Here is a 7,437-nt window from a genome sequence, read left to right as displayed (position 1 = left end):
TAGCGGCAGCGGCACCAGCAGTACCAGAGACGGAGACGGAGACAATGGAGGAACCATAGCGCCTCAGGTAACGCAGGCTACATGCTCTAGCAGTAGTGTGCTGAAGGAGGCCAAGGACCCCAGAAATGACTTAGGAGTTGATTTGAGTGGGGCGCCTTTTAGAGCCGGGACAGCTGGGAGCGCAGATATGATGGAGGCGTTAATACAACTGGAGGCTGAAATGGGCAGTAAGGTTAAAGAAGTGAACACCGGGAACAGTAATCTTAGCCTCGCTGGGAAAAGTGCATCCCTAGCTTTTGGTAGGACACTGGGTCCAGAGGAAACAGAGGGAGCCTCATTGGAAGGAGAATGTTTCTACTCAGTGGATGAGGACACTGATGCTACTCAGACAAGTGGCGACACCTCAGAGGAGGGAGAACTAGACGGGGAGACAAGCTCAGGGTCAAGCTTGTCAAGGAAAGAAAGCACGCAGAAAAAGAGAAGGGTGAAAGGGAGGAGGCTCGGTGGAGACACGGGATCACCCACAGTAGGGGGCAAGAAGTAAGACTGGGACTATTCTGCAACTTCTCAGACATATTTAGAGGAGAGTAACCCTGGCAATACTCCTATTCCAGCACAGTACATGGCCCCCTTTGACATGATTTGTACCACACTTAAGCAGATGCAAGGGGAAGCAAGGGCAGAAAGTCGAAGGGCAAGGCAAGCCACAAAAAAGATTCATAACACCCTCAAGAGGTTAATAAACTTTACAATGGTATAGTCGAGAGAGTGACTGAGGTGGAGGAGTGGACTGGGAAGTTAGAGGACGATGTTGGGGCATGGCAGGATTTCAAGGTGGAGCAGAAAAAACTGACAAATGATCTGCAATGGAAGTTGGAAGATTTCGAAAACCGCCAGAGGCGGAATAACATTCGCATTTTGGGTGTGGAGGAAGGAGAAGGGGGGCAAGACATTATGAACTTTATTGTTAAACTGCTAAGAGGAGCCTTCCCTGAATCACAGTGGGAGTGGGAAAGGGAGATTCAACGGGCTCACAGATTTCCTTTCACCATCAGAAAAGGTTGAGGCGGCGAGGGGCAGGCAGGGCTGCCTAGGGCTATCTTGATATATGTCGGTAATTACCTGCTCAGAGAGGAAATAATGGACAAGGCTAGGCTTGACAGAAAAACAACCTTTGAGGGAACTACCTTCTTTGCCAGGCCTGATTTCTGCCACGTAACAGTTGAGAGAAGGTGGCGACTTAAACCTTTTCAGGCCTTAGGTTCTGAGGCATTTCTCCTGTTCCCCGCAAGGCTAAAGGTAGTTACAAGGGGCAGAACAAACATCTTCCTGTCAGAGATTCAGGCCCAACAGTTCTTGGAGGAGATTAAATCACAGAAAGGGGTTGAGAAACGCAGAGCTGTTAAAATGCTCAGACGAAAGACGAGCAGAAGCTGAAGCGGGAGTATGCACTATAGAGTAAGGCTTTATAACTTGGTATGTCGCTGTCTGGGGTATCACTGAGGGGGTAACATGTACAGAATAGTGAAATCATTCACAGAGGGGAGGGTATAGGACTCATAGGTGTACACTGGATGGAGGGGTGGTGGGGAGAGAGGAGCGATTCCCACAAGCTGTAGCGGCTACACATAGGTCCCTCAGACCTATTTGCCAGTAAAGGGGGGAGGGGGTGGGGGACTGAGGGGGGGCAGGGTGGGCTTAGAGGGTAAAAAGAGGGTTAAAAACATAAAAACAGAAGGTGATGTAGGGTGTAGAAAGCAGCACAGGAAAGCACAGTTCAGCGCGCAGGGAGTTCAAATTTTACAGTACACATTAGATATAAGTTGGCGGGTACTTGATAAATATCAGGTATATTATCAAAGCAAGGCGTTCGCCCGGGTAAGGTATGCAGGGTTGGGCAAAACCTATGATGTATTTTAATGAGTTGTAGAATTGCTACTATTAACATCTGCGGTCTGAACGATTTGGTAAAAGATTAAGGGTTGCGGCACTACTTAGGACACTAAAGCTGGATTTGGTCTGCCTCCAGGAAACACATGTTGAAGCCTCTAAGGGCTATCTTTTAGAGCAGCTAGGGTTCTCCGTTCTGGCAAATTCTAAGCAAGGCACAAAGCATAGGGGGGTGGCAGTATTAGGGAGATCCACTGACGTAGAGGTGATAAAGAAAAAGGAGGATCAGTGGGGTAGGTGGGTAATATTAGAAATAAGATTTAAGGGGGAAAAATGTACCATAGTCTCCGTGTATGGTTCCACAGAAGACGATCCGGAGATATTCCAATTTTTAGACACTGAGTTGGCATTGTAGCCTAAGCCAATTATATGCTGTGGCGACTTTAATGTTCACGATCCCAGTAGTTCATTTCTGCAGACAGGGAGGATATATGTAGGGAGGAAAAAAAGAACCCACAGGGCACTGACAGATATGGTGACAAATAACTCTCTAGTTGACCCATGGGTCAAGTTGAAACCTGGAATAGATGGTAGCACATTCTATTCAGCCCCTCATAAATTACTTGTAAGGCTGGATTATTTTCTGATATCAACCCCCCTGCTGGCAGAGGCACAAATAGAGAAACAGCCTCGAATTGTTTTGGACCATAGCCCGCTGATCCTAACTATTAGAATGGGCCAGGCGCGGCGAAAGGATACACAGTGGACATTTGATAGAACCCTTTTGAAGGATGAAGCATATAGGGATTATATGATAAAATGGATTAGGGCTTTTTGGGACATCAATAAAGGTACGGCTCCCTCCGGTGTAGTATGGGATGCTTTTAAGGCCGGGGCAAGGGGTGAGACAATGAGTTATGTGTTCTCAGCCCAGAAAAGAACACGACTCAAAATTAAGGAAGTTTACCAAAAGTTGATAAGGGTTGAGGAGTAATTGGCGCAGGACTTGCGTGTGAAGGCACCAATTGAAGAGCATTTGCTTACAATTATGGCTCTTAGGGCAGAAGCTGCAGAAAGCATCTCAAAGAAAGCAGCAGAGAATTATCTAACTAAGAGGGAAGCTGCTTACGAGCTTAGTGAGAAGGTGGGCCACTTATTGGCAGTAAGTACTAGACAGAGGCTAGCAGCATTAGACATTGCGGAGATTATGGATGGGAGCGGGGTCATGGTCACTGAATCAGCTAAAGTAAGGGAAGTGTTTAGGCAGTTTTACGAAGAATTGTATACTGTGGACAGGACAGGAAACTTAAGCGAGGTTGAAAGCTATCTCAGTGATATTATGCCTCCGGTTATATCTAGGGAGGAAAAGGCTAGGTTGGACTCCCCCTTTAGCCTTGAGGAATTTCTAATGGCACTAAGTATGTTACCATCAGGTAAAGCAGCCGGCCCAGACCAACTCCCGGTGGAGTTTTACAAAGTGTTTTATCAAGTTATGGGAATTGATATGTTTAATGTCATGTTGGAGGCCCAGAAGGGGGTCATGATACCTGCCTCATGGGGGGAAGCGGATATCATTGTCATTTTAAAAAAAGGTAAAAATTCAACACTCCCAGGGTCATATAGGCCTATCACACTGATGAACGCAGACACCAAAGTGTACTCCAAAATATTAGCAAGAAGGCTGGCAGAGGTGATAGAGGGTTTAGTAAGCCACACCCAGCATGGGTTTATTCCAGGCAAAAGTACTACACAACACATTAGGCAGGTGGTCACAACCTTTGATGCGGCAGGTGTCCTGGGAGATCCTATCGCGGCACTCTTTTTGGATGCCGAAAAGGCGTTTGATAGGGTCTCCAGGGAATACCTGTGAGAAACGTTAAAGTGGAATGGAATGGGGAATAGTTTTATAACCGCGATGCAGACTCTGTATAAGAATCCTTTAGGAAGGATTAGAGTTAACAGAGGACAATCGTCAGCAGTTAGGATTGAGAGAGGGACTAGACAGGGCTGCCCGTCTTCCCCATTGCTCTTCGCTCTTTATCTGGACCCCTTGATAAGGAAATTGGAGGGCAACCCAAGGATTCTACCAATGAGGCTGAATGGGTGCGAGGTAAAGGACGCTTGCCTCTGCCGACAACGTGGCCATTTTGACATCCAATCCCAGCATGGCCATAGGGGAAATCGAGTCCGAAGCACAAAGGTTTGGGCAAATATCGGGGTACAGCTTAAATAGCTCAAAAACTCAGATAGTGTGTAACCATCACATTGTTTGTAATGATCAAAGAGTTGTGAGCTCAGCTGTATATTTGGGGGTTGCAATCACAGCTGATTTAGACTCACTGGTACAGAACAATCTTGCGCCCTTGATGTTAAAGGTCAAGACGGATCTAGATCGAATGAATAATTTGCATTTGTCATTAGTGGGCTGTACCAATGTCATAAAAATGTTAATATTGCCAAAAATGTTGTATTTATATAAGGCAATACCGTTATTTTTTGACTCGAAATGGTTTAAAGATCTGCAAAGCATTCTGAATAGATTTATATGGGCTCACGACAAGACTCGTAGGGCGTATCGTTTTATGTCATTGACTAGAGAAAGAGGAGGATGGGGGGCGCCCGACTTCAGACTATATTATTGGGCATCTGCACTGCAATATATGCGGGGACTGATTGGAGGGGGTGGGATGGATGACAGAACATCAAATGATTCATCTAGGATATATTCTGTAGTGTTGGGACCGGAGGTTGAGAATTCTTTTCTTAAATGTACTGATTTCGCTTTTTCAAAAGAACCAGATTTAAGACTGTCCAAGCCGCAATTAAGATTTGGAACGCTGTGATGAAGAAAACTGGCCTGGGCCGGTACAATTGGTATACCAGGTTGTTTAAAAATGTCTCCTTTCCTATACAAATTTTTGGGGACACCACAATGGCAGGCTGGACGGAAAAGGGGATCGTTCAGATTGGGGATGTAAGGAGCACGGAGGGGGTGTTTCAATTTACAGAATTAATGAGCAGATTTGGATTAGACAGGAGGGTTTTCCTCAAATTTCTGCAATTAAGAAGTTTTCTCGGAAATAAGCAGGGTGGGCCTGTGGGGTTTGATAAGGTAGAAATATTGGAAAAAATAAGGTTAGGGGGGGACTGCTCTATTCGGAGCTTCTATGCAAGCCTGATAGCAGCAAAACCGGATGATATGGATAAGTATAGTGCTAAGTGGGCAGATAAGTTGGAAGGTGAGGTTAGTTAGTTTCAAGAGTCACTGGATTTAGGTCGCACTCTGCTCTGCTCAGCGCCGCTGCAGTCGCAGCAGTACAAAACCCTCTACTCGCTGTACTTTACACCAGCAAAGATAGCAAAATGGGGGGGCAGTGTAGGTATTACATGTCCAAGATGTAGTTCCCCCGATGCAGATTTAATACATATATTTGCTACATGCCCGCAACTTCATACAATGATAAAAGAGATAGAGAAGTTTCTGGATGCCTCCCTGGGTATCCAGATCACCCTAAAACCGGCAGAAATATTGTTAGGAATAGTTACAGATAGTAATATTACTCAGGGGGAGTTTGTTTTTGTTGCTATGGCAGTTTATAGGCTCTGCATAGCCAGGGCCTGGCTGGATAAAAGCCCCCCATCAATGCAAGTCTGGCTGTCTAATCTTTTGTCAACTTACAATCTGGAAAAAAATATATACGCTCGGAAGGATAGAAAAGGGAGGAGATTGGGGTTAAGGATATGGGACCCTATTATAAGATGGAGAGAAGGCCTGGGGTTGATTGATTAGGTTAGGAAAGTTTCGGATGTCTTAGCTCCAGGTATTGTAGAAATTTGAGATGATATTAGCTCACTGAACTTAGTAGGATGTTTTGATGAATTGTGTTTACGATGGAAATGATTTGATAAGTAGTGTGCTGTAAGAAATCAATTGTATTATTGGAGAATGTGCGTTGTAATATGCTAACTGTGCAATGGTTAAAATAAAAAATAAAAATAAAAAAAAACAGGTACCTGCTAGGTACATATAAAACAAGACTAGTATACTTAAGTTCTACTGAACTTAGTTGTTGTAGAGGATAGGGAGTAGCACACCCTGACTACAAGAACTAGATAGGTTTAGTAGGTAAACACCAGTGTAGGTAGATTGCAACATATCCACCTACACTAGAGCAATGTCTGGAGCAGAGGGTTCCACTGGGAATGTCTCTGTTGAGAGTGACCCTCCAAGGGCACCATCCAAATTTGCTATATTCTCCTTTAAGGAACTAAGGCAGCTTTGTGCCTTAAGCGGTCTTAGGACAGGGCCAATCCCTACCACAGACCACCTTAGAGAGCTTTTAGACCAGTCTGAAGCTCTAAAGACCTCTAAAGCAGACCCCACAGTGAATGCTGAATGAGGCTTTCCCACTGAAGATGACAATACTGATACCCCTGTCCCTGTAGTCCAGCTAGATGAGGCTGACCAAGTCACTGGAGATATTCAGCCTGATGAGGAGGAAGAAGAAGAGGAGACAGAAGGGGGGAGCAGTGACCCTGATGATGGTAGAAATAGTCAGGTGCCAGCCAGCCGGCTTACCCAGGCTAACTTAAGTGTATTTGGGACTGAAGTAAGGATGACCTTGCCCAGACACCCAGGTGGACTTAACCAGGAGCATAGTAGTAGGAGGAATCACTCAGGTGAATCCAATACCTCCCAGGCTTCTAGAGGTTCTCATGGTCACTCCAGAAGGGGGATGACTAGCCCTCACAGAAGGGAACATGAGGCCAAAATGAGAGAGGCTGAACTTAGGATCCAGAAGCAAGAGTTAGAGGTTGCCCTGGCTCAAGAGAAACTTGCTAGAGCAAGGCAGTCTAGAGAGAGTGGGTTAGTACCCACTGGTGGCAGCATTATCCATAAGGATAAAGACAGGTCTTTTGATAACAGAAACCTGAGTAAGATTGTGCTCCCCTACAAAGCTGGGGACGATATCCACAAATGGATGACTGCACTTGAGAGAGCCTGCAAAGTACAGCAGGTCCCTCAGGAGCAGTGGGCAGCAATCGTGTGGCTCTACTTTGAAGGTAGAGGCCGAGACAGACTCCTCACAGTTAGTGATGGGGATTCTAGAAACTACCTGGTCCTGAAGAATGCTCTGATTGATGGGTTAGGCTTAACCACTGAACAGTACAGGTTAATGTTCAGAGATACCCAGAAGACACAGACTCAGGACTTGTCTGAATTTGTTGAATGTGCCACTAAGGCTCTGGAGGTATGGTTGCTGGGAAGTAAGGTTACAGATTATACAGGATTGTACAATTTGCTTATGAGAGAACAAATTTTAAATAATTGTCAGAACCAGCAGTTGCATCAACATTTGGTTGACTCAGATTTGACCTCTCCCCAAGAATTGGGAAAGAGGGCAGATAAATGGGTTAGAACCAGAGTTAAGCATAAGAACCAGAACCAGAACCAGGGTGGTGACCAGAATAAAACAGACCAGAAGGGTGGGGAGCAGAAAGCTAAAGACCAGAAGTCTTCAACAGGGCCCCAAACTAATACAAAGG

The sequence above is a fragment of the Lissotriton vulgaris genome, unplaced genomic scaffold (genome assembly GCF_964263255.1).
Source record: "Lissotriton vulgaris unplaced genomic scaffold, aLisVul1.2 SCAFFOLD_1473, whole genome shotgun sequence".
Taxonomy (NCBI): domain Eukaryota; kingdom Metazoa; phylum Chordata; class Amphibia; order Caudata; family Salamandridae; genus Lissotriton; species Lissotriton vulgaris.
This window is presented reverse-complemented; position numbering follows the sequence as displayed.